Source organism: Triturus cristatus, chromosome 3_1 (genome assembly GCF_964204655.1).
Source record: "Triturus cristatus chromosome 3_1, aTriCri1.1, whole genome shotgun sequence".
In the NCBI taxonomy this organism is placed as follows: domain Eukaryota; kingdom Metazoa; phylum Chordata; class Amphibia; order Caudata; family Salamandridae; genus Triturus; species Triturus cristatus.
The window spans coordinates 818,405,487-818,418,901 of record NC_140583.1 but is presented as its reverse complement, the minus strand read 5'-3'; the positions used below and the strand labels follow the sequence as shown (position 1 = coordinate 818,418,901).

The following is a 13,415-nucleotide window of genomic DNA, read 5'->3' as shown; positions in this document are numbered from 1 at the left end:
AGGTGGGTGTTAGAAACTTTATTGTTTTTAAAATGTGTGTCTGTGCGAACTACTTAAAATATGAACAAGTATGCAGCATAATCTCACTTTTATTCAGGAAGAAGAGGACGTTTGTGACTGTGACTCCGGTCTGGCAGAAACACCCCTGACCCTCCACCCCATCGCAAAATGTAATGCCCGTGAAAAGGGTAGGTGGACGCAGTGTTATATAGAACATAGTCCTGAGAGCACGATTGAAAATGAAAACTGGATATAGTATATGGTATAAACTATGCACCAAAAAGTGTGATATGAGATGAACCGGGGCGTGAAATATAATATACAATACATTGTGCGCAGTGACAGATTCATTGGAGAGCGCGAGATAGCACAGGCACTAGCGCGTGCTATGCGATATGCGCCTTGGAGTGTAATATGCACAGGGCAGTGTTGTGTAACCTAACTAGTCTTTAAAGTCGTAATATAAAATATGTGCTGGGGAGTGTAAGGTTGCATATGCACTGTGACAAAGATATGGATCCCAGATTGTAATATGTATGGCATAGTGCTGTGCGTTATAACATAGACATCGAGGAAGGCACGTTAGATGGGGCAATATAACCCGTGCGAAGGCAAGTGTGGCATGACAGATTCAACGGGGTGGAGTTACAGTGCACATGAGCTAGAGAGTGTCATAGCATACGCACTAGCTGGTGGAATACAACACAGAGGTGTGAGGCACTCGGCGGGCACTGGTGGGTGTAACACAGCATTGGGCTCAGCCAGGAGCACGCTGTGACTCTCAAGTGAGGTTCGTCGCCTTTCCAGAGAGTAAAATAAAAAGTATTACACATCCGGCGGTGGATGTGTGTTTTATTAACCGTGAGGGGGGTTTCTTACATAGTTTGGTCGAATTTTTGTTGAATCCCCTTTGAATGGCTTGGTGTGCGTGTATATTAAATGTGCCCATCAACAGCTACCCATGTTTGTATAAATAAACAACAAGGGTGTCTACTTGGAGAGTACCCACCGGCGGGGGCACCGGGATTAGGCACAGTAGGGCGTCAGACACATCAGAGCTTCACTAGCGGTGTAAATACATTCCATGTGGATTCATTCTATGCATTGTCGCCTTTTAATGAATATCACGCAAATCGTCATGGTGATAGGTACATACGGTTTGTCCAGCATGTCCTAGGTGTTTCTATGAATATATATTTTTTTTAAATAATAAAAAACAAAGGCCGGCCCCGGGGGATGGGGTCCCCGCGGCCATAAGTGGCCTGAGGAGGGGGGTAACGTAGCCCCCTCCTAAAGATTTTTTTTCTAAAAAAGGCCATGACCCGGGGGTTGGGGTCCCCGGGGCCGATTAAGGCCTTGGGAGGGCCAAATTAATTTTTTTCAACAAACAAAATGAGGGTGCAGGCCCTGGGGGATGGGGTCCCCAGGGCCAGTAAATTAGAAAAAGAAGGGGGGCCACACAGCCCTCCTTCTTAAAAAATTAAAATAAATAAAAGACCGGCATCGCTCTGGAGGCCACGCCCCCTCCTTGCAGCACTCTGCAAACGCGCCCCCTGGCCAGTTGTAAGTTGGGGAATTAATTCCCCTTCAATACTGAGGGTCCCTGAGGGCCAACTAGCCCAACAGGTATCTCCAGTATGCACCAGGGAGCTGCGTTGCAGACAGGTGTTCTGAGGCCACGTCCCTTTTTACACCTCTATGCAACGCAGCTCTGTGGCGCTTACTGGAGGTACCTAGTGGGCTAGTTTGACCCTAGGGACCCTTAGGGCCTCATTTATGAAAAGTGACGCATCACTGCGTGAAAACAGTGATGCGTCACTTTTCACTGCGCCCTCCCTGCGACTCCAATGATGCGTCATATTTACAGTATGACGCATCATGTCGCAAGGAGTCACAGATACGTCAGTATTTCTGACGTATCTGTAGGCGCAAAAGTGACGCATTGCTGGAGTGTGTCACAAAAGTGACGCAACTCCAGCAATGTGTCCTTTCACATGGGGCAAGCCCCATGTGAAAGGGCCTGCGTCAGTCTTACGCCTGCTGTGAGGCAGGCGTAAGATATTGACGCATTTGCACCCTAGAAGTGGCGCAGTGAAATCTCGTAGATTTCACTGCGTCACTTCTACGATGCTTACTTACGTGGGAATGCCCACCCTGCATACATTATACCTGATGCAGGTATAATGTAGCGCAGGGGTTTACAAAGTGACGCATCTAGGTAGATGCGTCACTTTGTAAATATGGCGCATTATGGCGCATGTTTTACGCCACTGGTGCGTCACAAAAAGTGACGCACCGGTGGCGCAAAAGTGACGCAGGGGCTCATAAATGAGCCCCATAGGATTCAAGGGGACTTAATCTCTCAACTTAGAACGGCCACAGGGTGCGTTTACACAGTGGTGAAGGGAGGGGACGGGGCCTGAGGTGACGTGTGCAAACACGCCCTGTGGCGCATTTTAAGTTGGGGAAATAATTCCCTTTCAATCCTGAGGAACCCTGGGGGCCAACTAGCCCACCAGGTGCTTCCAGTAAGCGCCACTGCTCTGCGTTGCAGAGAGGTGGTGCAGGCCGTGCCCCTTTTTACACCTCTCTGGAATGGCGCTTACTGGACGTACCTAGTGGGCTATTTTGCCCCTTGGAGACCCTCAGGATTCAAGGGGACTTAACCTCCCAACTTAAAAAACGGCCACAGGGCGTGTTTACACAGAGGGGAAGGGAGGGGACGGGGCTTGAGGTGACGTGTGCAAACACGCCCTATGATGCGTTTTAAGTTGGGGAAATAATTCCCCATCAATCCTGATGGCCCCTGGGGGCTAACTAGCCCACCAGGTACTTCCAGAAAGCGCCACTGAGCTGCCTTGCAGAGAGGTGGTCCAGGCCGTGCCACTTTTTACACCTCTCTGCAACGCAGCTCTGTGGTGCATACTGGAGGTACCTAGTGGGCTAGTTGGACCCTAGGGACCCTCAGGATTCAAATGAACTTAATCTCCCAACTAAAAACGGCCACAGGGTGTGTTTACACAGTGGTGAAGGGAGGGGACGGGGCCTGAGTTAACGTGTGCAAACAAGCCTTGTGGCTCGTTTTAAGTTGGGGAAATAATTCCCCTTCAATCCTGAGGGACCCTGGGGGCCAACTAGCCCACCAGGTGCTTCCAGTAAGCGCCACTGCTCTGCGTTGCAGAGAGGTGGTCTAGGCCGTGCCCCTTTTTACATCTCTCTGCAACGCAGCTCTGTGGCGCTTACTGGAGGTACCTAGTGGTCTAGTTGGACCCTAGGGACCCTCGGGATTCAAGGGGACTTAATCTCCCAACTTAAAACGGCCACAGGGCGTGTTTACACAGTGGGGAAGTGAGGGGACGGGGCCTGAGGTGACGTGTGCAAACACGCCCTGTGGCGCGTTTTAAGAGTTAGTTTTAATCCCCTGCCCTATTATATACTAGGGGCTTACAGAGGAGGTCATGCTGATCACAGGGGGACCCCAACGCATAGTGTTCCCTAGTGTACGTAGGTGTTTTCACTGTATTCTGAGTGTCTTTTAACATAGCACTGGCTCTAGGACTGGTTAGTCAGACTCAGTTACCACCAGTATCCGTCTGAAAAAGTTGAGGGTACAGGATGATTTTGCAACAAGGCTTCTTTCTGCTCTTCTGTTTGTTCTCTCTGCACGTTATCCTTCTTCCTGCACTTTTCTTCGTCTTTGAGGACTTCTGTTGCTTCTTTCTGCATTTCTTTTTTTTCTTTCTGAGCATTTTTTCTTCTTTCTTCACATGTCCTATCTCTGTAGGCATAGTTAGAAATTAGCATTTAAAAAACCTTTGAAATTCACTGAAAAAACCATAGGTTTCAGGCACGTTATAGTTAGCTGGACTTTTCACTCGTACAAAACCATTGAAATTCCCCCGTTATAGTTAGTTCAGCTAACTATAACTTGCACGCCCTCAATGCACTGCTGATGACGTCACATATTACATCACTCATGACATGGTCAGTGACATCACTCATGACATCACTGATGACATCTCAAATGACATCACTGATGACATCATCCTTGTGATAGAGTGGCAGACCTCCTCTCCCCCTAATATAACCTTTGATACACACATTCAAAAATAGAAACTAAAATTTTCAAAACAATGGACATACCAATATCAGTTACAACAACCTATTCAGTAATTCTAAGATCCACATACACATCCACTCATTCACCAACAGTACTATACAGTCACTCATACATGTACTCACTCATCATATGTACTCATACACCTATACATCCTGTTACACAACGCCACTCATCCATAGAGTTACTCACACACATAGTCACTCATGCTAGTAAAGAATCAAACATCCATTTACTTGCATATCAGTTATACACACACCACCACACTTACTTCTACAGAAACTTACACATACTTAGTCTTTTAAACAATCACTTATAGAAACACATACTTATTCATACAGGAACTCTTTCAATCTCTCACTCTCACATATACTCACTTATATACACCAATAGTCACATATACTAGTTTAAAACATATGTAGTTACTCATAAAGACACTATTGAGACAGTCATTCACTCACTAACACACCCATGCACACACTCATCCACCCATACAGTCCTGCACACATGCTGTCTTCAACACATACAAACAGTGAGTCACTCATTCATGCACCTATGCACTACGTAATACCCCCACCGAACCATACAGACACTCAGACACTCATACTGATACTCAAAAAACCAACTAATAACCTATATAGACACTCATGTAGCTACTCACCAACCTATGCAGCCACTTATACACAAAGTGAGAGACTGATACAGATATTTACATATTTAAACATTACTCACTAAGCCATGTATTCACTAAGATACACTTAATCAGTCAGTTATACAATCAATTTTTCAAAAACAAATCATCCATTTAGACACTTATATACCCATTTATTCTTCCATCGACCTTGAGATATACATATATAAAACATATGTAATTTTCAGAAAAACACACATTCACTGGATGATGTCATCAGTGATGTCATTTGAGATGTCATCAGTGATGTCATGAGTGATGTCACTGACCATGTCATGAGTGATGTAGTATGTGACGTCATCAGCAGTGCATTGCGGGCGCGTGAGTTATAGTTATCTGAACTAACTATAACGGGGGAATTTCAATGGTTTTGTACGAGTGAAAAGTCCAGCTAACTATAACACCCCTGAAACCAATGTTATTTTCAGTGAATTTTTAAGGTTGTTTAAATGCTAATTCCTAACTATAACGTGCCTGAAACCTATGGTTTTTTCAGTGAATATATATATATGCATTACCAACTGGCGATCGCCAGTAGGTAGTTATAGTTACACCCTAGTTTCCACAGGAAATGCATTTTTTGATTTGCTAAAAACATTGTCATCGTTTGACGTATATTTGCAAAATTCTCCCCCAAAAAAGTTTCTCCGGGTCGGCTCCTATCCAGAAAGAATTCAGGATAGGAGCCGACCTATTCCCATGTTTTTTCCCCATGTTATTTTCCATAGGAAATTTTGCGACGAGCTACAACCCGAACTGCTGAACGGAATTACCCCAAATTTGTCAGAAAGGTAGAGCTTGGTTCAGAAAGCGACCTTTTTTTTTAAATGGTGTAAATCCGTTTAGTAGTTTTTGAGAAATTCAAAAAATAAGAGTCCAAAAATCAATTTCCCATAGGAAACTTTGTGCAAGGCTACAGCTGAAACCACTAAACAGAATTACCCCAAATTTGGCACAAAGGTAGTGCGTGGGTCAGAAAGCGACCTTTTTTTAAATGGTGTAAATCCGGTCAGTAGTTGCTGAGAAATTAGAAAAATAAAAGTTTCGATACCTGGGCGGAGCCTAAGTCCTGTGCACGAGCTTCACTGTGATTGGCTGCCAACACTCCAAACCAGGAAGTGTTGGCAGCCATCTTGTGGCTCGGTAGAAGCGAGTCGCTAGAAAATAGAGAAACGAAGGTAGAAAACAAGAGAAGGGGGCAGGGTAGAAACACCCTGACCCCCTAGGCCTGCTCAGGCAGTCCCAGAAGGACCCCAAGGGCCCAAAAAAACATTTAAAAATGTTTTAAAATCCGTGCAATTCGCACTGGGGTTGTGAGTTCCCATGTTTTATTTTAATGATACCCCGGGGTGGGCTAGGTCCTGGGGCATTTCTTAAAAAATATTAGCGGGAGCCCGCTGGGGCTGCGGAGGCCCGCTGGGGTCCCCGCAGTCTCGGGGCTTCACTCATGTTGGGAGGGGGGTTGCGCAGCCCCCCGCCTGGAGCCCTCCATCTGCTTATAACTTTGGCGTTGTTTGATGATTCTTTACGAAATTTTCCAAAACATTTCTCTTTTTGGATCAGCTCCTATCTTGAAAGTTTAGGGGTGATTGGTCAGGGGGGCTGAGAAAAAGGGGGGTGTCAAAACGTGTTTTCTCAATGCATTTTCCATAGGAAAATTTAGACAAGGCTACAGGTGAAAAACTGCTGAACGGAATGACTCCAAATTTGTCAGGGAGAAAGGTCTTGGTCCAGAAAGCGCGGTTTTGTAGAAATGGTGTAAATCCGTTCAGTAGTTTTTAAGGTATTAAAGGAAAAAAATATATATATATCTGGTCGGTGCCTAACTCCAGAGCACCAGCTTGCCTCTGATTAGCTGCTAACACTTCAAAGCAGGAAGTGTCCTCTGATTGGCGGTTAACACTTCAAACCAGGAACTGTTAGCAGCCATCTTGTGCCTCGCATCGAGTGAAAATATAAAAGAAAGGTTCCGGGGCAATTTAATATAGAGGAGCTCTGTGTAATGATAATTTGGACGCAATGAAGGTTTAAGATTTATCAACAATAAAGGAGAAACAGGTGAGCGCCAGGCAGCACGACTTCCACTCCAGGACACCAGTAGGAAGATAACCCTTTCATGCTCCCTGTGCCCAACATCACCACTTCACAGCTATGCCTTTAGAAGCCAGTCTGTCGGCTCGCAGCTGTCTACCTTTGCGAGCTAGTACGCTGCTGTGCCTCTACCTCTGTGACCTACTACGCTGCTGTTCCTTTGGGAGCGGACGGCTCGTAGTTCTGCCTCTGTGAGTCGAGGGGACGGGTCTCAGTTGTCCCTCTGCGAGCCTGGGTACGAACTGTTCATAAGTCACACTATATGAGCATTGAAAAGCCATTTTGTGATTCAGTCCGTCAACTGGCATCTGTCTGAGGCATTTCTGAAAACATACCGGAGCTCTTTCTGTGAGAGATACCCCTTTCAAGCTTGTCCTCCCCACATTAGCAGGTAACGCACCCTCTTCCCACATCACCAGCATACCTCCAGCAACCTTCTTGGGCCCGGAAGAGTCCCTCTACGAACTATTGATGCTTGTGAGGTTGGAGAAATAAGAATCTCAGTCATGTATAGATTTACATCTAAAACATTTTATTAAAACAAAACAACAACAAATAAAACTGTGTGCAGCTGTGGCGTGTCATCGCTGGTCCATTTGTGATTCACAGCCTGCAAGACAAAAAGAAAGAGAAATTGGAGCGTCATGCGTCTAGCAAAGTAGATATAGAGAGAGAGAGAAAGAGTGAGAGAGGGGAAGAGAGAGAGAGGAAGAGAGAAAGAGTGAGAGAGAGAGGAAGACAGAGAAAGAGAGATAGAGGAAGAGAGAAAGAGAGAAAGAGTAAGATACAAGGAAAAGAGAAACAGAGTGAGAGAGTGAGAGAGGAGGAGAAAGAGTGAGATAAAAAGAGAGAAAGAGTAAGATACAAGGACGATAGAAAGAGAGAAACAGTGTGAGAGAGAGAGAGATAAAGAGTGAGAGAGAGGAAGAGAGAAAGAAAGAATGAGAGAGAGGAAGAGCCAGAGATAGAGAGAAAGTGTGTGAGAGAGAAAGGAAGAGATGGACAGGGAGAGTTGACACTGGAGAAAATCTTTGCAGCTCACCTTTGTGCCACCGGTGTGTCTCCAACCACATGCCGGGAGATAGTGCAGCCCTCAAGTTTAGTGATCTGAAAGATAGTACACAATTAGTAGTTGCAGAGTACATACAAATGCTCAAGCGTAATTCTCTGTTTCGCTAATGCGCAATGAGGCTGGTGCACCCCATCCACTCCCACTGCTCGGAGGTGTCTGTGCGCTCCTGTGCGCCCAGACTGCTGCACACTATCCACTCCCACCGCCCACAGGTGACTGCCCACTGCTGCTGAAAGAAGTCTCTCTGCTCAACTTCCGCCACCGGTGTTTGTGTAAGAGGCTGTATGGCAAAGCAACTTTGTCATACATTCAGGATTGCCACGCATCATCGCAGATTTTTTGCATGTTCAGCTTTGGTGGTGTTGGGGGTGGTTGGGGGGGTGAACGTCAATTTGTGATTCACAACTTGTTAGATAAAAAACAAGATAAGATTGTGCGTCATGCGTCCATCAACGGAGAGAGGAAGAGAGAGAGAAAGAAAGCGTGAGCAGAAGACAGAGAGAAAGAGAGAAACAGTGAGAGTGAGAGAAAGAGAAAGAGAGAGGGAAAAAGAATAGTGAGAAAGAGTGAGAAAGACAAAGGGATAGAGAGAAACAGTGAGAGAAAGGAAGAGAAAGAGGAACAGAGAAACAGAGGAAGAGTGAGAGAGGAAGAAACAGAGAGAGAGAAAGAGAGAGAGAGAGAGAAAGAGAGAGAGAGAGAGAAAGAGACAAACAGTGTAAGAGGGAGATAGAAAGAGTGTGAGGGAGAGAAAGGAAGAGACGAGGAGGGACACTGAGTGCCCACACTGTGTACAAAACCATCACAGCTTACCTTTACGCCAACCTCTCTGTCTCCAACCAAGTGTTGTGACCTAGTGGATCTCTCAAGCTGCCACATCTGAAAGATAGTACAGAATTAGTAATGGCAGAGCAGGGTTGGATGAGGTTTCAAAATCAGCCCAGGCACGCTAAAAAAAAAGCAGCCCACATGTATATTGCCTTTTCTCAAAACACTGCTTCGGCGAAATTTTATTTAAAAAAGGGGGGTCGGGGAGATACAAAGAAATGCACAGATTCGTTTACACTGGTGACTTAAAAATAAGTGATGCCACTTCTGCTCAGGCCCCCTGCCCTGCTAGGTATGCATACATCAATGGGCGGCCTTGCGAGAGAAAGAAAGTGACACCTCTGCCTGTTGCTAAACGTGAGGTAATGACACCCATCTGCTTCCAGAAAGGCCATTCAGACACCCACTGGGCCGCTGGTTGTATCCAAACAACAGCCCAAATCTGACCCCCAGACTGCTCCATAAAGCAGCCCACAGTTGAAACTCGGCACCGGCTCCTCAGGCATTGCACCAGTGCCCGCACTACCAATCCGACGCTGTGGCAGAGTATATACGAGTGCGTACGCCTAAATTGCTCTGCTGTCTTTCTGCATTCAGGCTGCTGTACCCCATCCACTCCAGCCGCCCAGTGGTATCTGTCCGGCGCTGTGCACCGAGGCCTCACTGCTCACCTTTTCGCAGTCACGGCACCCTCCACATCATGCAGCTCCGTTCAGCAAGCTAATATGTCTCACATTTGGTACTGAGTCTTGAAATCGCCATGGCAGAGGACATACTAGTGCACCTATCATCATCGCAGGTTGTACACCCGCTCAGTGCTTGCGGTGCTACTAACTCAGGGAGAAGTGAGGCCACATGGCGATAGGCCCTTGCTGTTGGGCTCAGGCCTACACTGCGGTGCAGCAGAGCACACAAAACATCAAGTGTCCGGACCACCGGGACGGGCCATCACCGTGGCGGTGTGACTGTGCTGGCCACAGTGCATGCGTTGCGAGCAACTCTAAAATGGCTAAGAGCACGTGCGCCCGGTCTTTATTATTAGTAGGGTCACGTGTCCTGTGACGCCTGTGCTGGATGGGTGTGGTGTGGGTGTATACCAGCCGTGAGGGAGTGGTTGTGGCATCAATGTTGCCAGATTGGGCTAGATCACGCACAATTGGGCTATATTTTGCCAGCTGTGTGGTAAAATTTTGGTTTGTGCTAGTTTCCAAAATTATAAATATATATACAGCGCTCCAGCAAAGTAGTGTGTTAAAGCGCTTTATTAGACAAATATTTACTTGGCATCCTGCTGCAACATCAATTCCAATGCATTCACTGCCTGCTTGACGCTGTCCCTACCCCTCGCTCCCTAAAGTAGCAATATTGGGCTACTTTTTGGTTAGCTTTGAGCTATAGAAAGCTTTAAAAAATCTGACAACACTGCGGGTGTCTGTGTTGGAGTGCTACCGTCACCCGGGTTGCAAATGCCAAAGAGTCACTCTGTAAACCGAGTCCAACAATATGGCCAACATGGAAGGTATGGGGAATCACTGACCCTATATTCATCCATAGTTCCACACAAGAAAGATGGTGGACATGAGACATCTGTGTGGATATGAATGTTTATTGCACATTCAGTGGAGTGTTGCAGCTGTATCAATAAAGGGCCATGGAAAGTTGAAGTTTCAGTTTTCGGCACATGGAGGGCAGCCAATTAGAGACAAGCTTGTTGTCAGAGTTAGGCTGCGCCAACATATGTACTTATACAATCACTGCGACGATCCTCAAGCACTTATAAATTCACTATACACTCTGCTTGCAGTACTCTAATGATGCAGTCTCTACGTACGTACTTGTACAATGACCGAGACAAAGTTACATAACTAAAGTTGTGCCCCACTGTCAAAGGTAAGATGGTTGCATAAGCTGTCTAGAGCACTATGTAATGTGGTAGGGCCTAGGAGCAGCATGCTGCATACATAATGAACACACAGACACAGATAGATAGTGGAACTGGGTTCGGGCACGTGCGCTCGACTCCTTTTTATTACCAGGGTCACATGTCCAGTGACGTCTGTGGTGGATGCGTGTGGGGTGATTGTAAGCCAACCCTCTGGGAATGGTTGGTGCTGGCAACAAGTACAACAGTAATCATTGGATCAGACACAGAGATTCAATCATAAAGGGTCAATGATTTGTGCTGCACTAAGGTACAGGTATCAATTATGAAATCATACAGAAAATATTGTATCGTAAAGGGTTCATGACTTGTGATACACTGAGGTAGGACAGCAGATGTGAAATTATACACAAAATATTGTTTCAGAAAGGGTGCATGAGTTGTGCTGCACTGAGAAAGGGGCATCAGAAGCATTTAGCGTCTGCGCAGCCAGCGATGATGTGTGGTGTGGGTGAGCCACAGAATCGCAACTCAATGTGAATTGTGAGCCCTGCTATCGCTAGTGTACATCGAAGGCAGTAGTCAGCACAGACATCGAGGAATGTTTTTAGCCACTTCCTCTTGACAAAGTTCGAGGACATAGAGTACAATTCTCTCTAATAAATAAATCATGTTTCAATTTAAATTGTGAGCTCTGCTGACAGCAGTGTAGGTGTATGGAACAAAAGATTAAACATTTATGGAATACACTGAGGAAATCTTGGTTGCTCTGAGTACAGTTGTAAAGTACGGCATTCTGAAGCTAGAATCTGAACTGGTCGTTCATCATATCGTTTACCTTTTTCAGTAGGGAAGAGCTGTGGAAAACAACGAGCTTCCAAACTTGTTTCCCACACACTCATGGGAGTTCGTTTTTCTTTTTTCATCTGGAACAGTTCAAAAGTATGTCCTATCAGTTCTTTTGAATGTAGAGGATGTATAGTATAATGTTCATAAATTTCTTCTTTTCTTGAATTGTCCACTTGAAATATGTTTCATCTTCTAAAGTCATTTCTTCTCCTTCTACATTTACAATTTTATAGTAAATATTGTTTTGCACCAGATATAATGTAGCCTTTTGGACTTTCGTGACATGTACTAACTCTTGCCATATTTCCGACTCTTTGTAGGTACACCATTACCAAGAATGACTACAGGTTCAGTATCGTATCTTTCTACACTAACAGTTTCAACATTTTTCTTAAAATCTAAAGGTAAATATAAACCTCTTTATAGATCTGTTGAAGGCAGCTTACCTGTTTTAGGCTGCATACAAATTATAGCCTGAAAAGGGTGCACAGATAGTATAAGGATGGCCTTATATGTATTTAAATCTGTAAGTTTAGGAGGTATAGCAACTAATTCTAAGTCATTATGGACAGCTCTAGCTGGTATTTTGTTTTGTTTTAATTTATTGGAACAATATTTACAAATACATTGTACAGTACGTAACTTAAAACGAGCTTCCACAAACAGATTGGCAGGAAATTCTTTCTATTTATCATTTTTATCCTCTTCACTACTTAAGAACACATCTACATTCCTAGTTTGAATTTTATATTGAGTACATCGAGAACAAATACAAACATATTGCCATGAGGCACAGGGTCAAGACTGATTTGCATATGGCTGGGTCTAAACTGGAGTGGCATGGTGAGCAAAAGAATGATGGATTTAACCCAGATCTCTTGACTGGGGGTGAATGTTTCGATTTGTTCTGCATTCGTGCCATCAATTGTGTGTCTTTTGGTTTCTCACACTAAGTGTGCCAGGTATGCCCAGATGTGGGTCCTGGGCTCACTGTGCCACTGGAATCAAGCTATCCTGGCTGAAGAGGGGTGAAACCCCAAAACCGTTCCTAGGATGCTTGTTTCTGGTCCAGGGAGGACCTGGCTTGGCAGTTCGGGCTGGACTGTTCCCATGAGGCACAGGGTCAAGACTGATTTGCATATGGCTAGGTCTAAACTGGGGTGGCATGGTGAGCAACAGAATGATGGATTTAACCCATATTTCTTGACTGGGGGTGAATGTTTTGATTTGCTCTGCATTCCATCCATCAATTGTGTGTCTTTTGCTTTCTCACCCTAAGTGCGCCAGGTATGCCCAGACGTGGGTCCTGGGCTCACTGTGCCACTGGAATCAAGCTATCCTGGCTGAAGAGGGGTGAAACCCCGAAACTGGCCCTAGGATGCGTGTTTCTGGTCCAGGGAGGACCTGGCTTGGCAGTTCGAGCTGGACTGTTCCCATGAGGCACAGGGTCAAGACTGATTTGCATATGGCTAGGTCTAAACTGGGGTGTCATGGTGAGCAAAAGAATGATGGATTTAACCCAGATCTCTTGACTGGGGGTGAATGTTTTGATTTGTACTGCATTCCGTCCATCAATTGTGTGTCTTTTGCTTTCTCACCCTAAGTGCGCCAGGTATGCCCAGACGTGGGTCCTGGGCTCACTGTGCCAATGGAATCAATCTATCCTGGATGAAAAGGGGTGAAACCCCAAAACCGGTCCGAGGATGCTTGTTTCTGGTCCAGGGAGGACCTGGCTTCGCAGTTCGGGCTGGACTGTTCCCATGAGGCACAGGGTCAAGACTGATTTGCATATGGCTAGGTCGAAACTGGGGTGGCATGGTGAGCAAAAGAATGATGGATTTAACCAAGATCTCTAGACTATGGGTGAATGTTTTGATTTGTTCTG

The 13,415-nt window shown here is 45.5% G+C and overlaps 1 long non-coding RNA gene across 1 annotated transcript in view; it reads right to left on the bottom strand.

The window, feature by feature from the left end:
* Nucleotides 1–7,437: 7,437 nt before the first annotated feature.
* The window catches only part of LOC146861107 (uncharacterized), a 98,146-nt gene continuing 92,168 nt past the window's right edge, over nt 7,438–13,415 (bottom strand). The window contains exons 2-4 of the long non-coding RNA XR_014979233.1: nt 8,785–8,850; nt 7,942–8,006; nt 7,438–7,509 (exon numbers count right to left, since the gene is read on the bottom strand). This is a non-coding gene — a long non-coding RNA (uncharacterized LOC146861107). The remainder of the gene's footprint in view (nt 7,510–7,941; nt 8,007–8,784; nt 8,851–13,415) is intronic.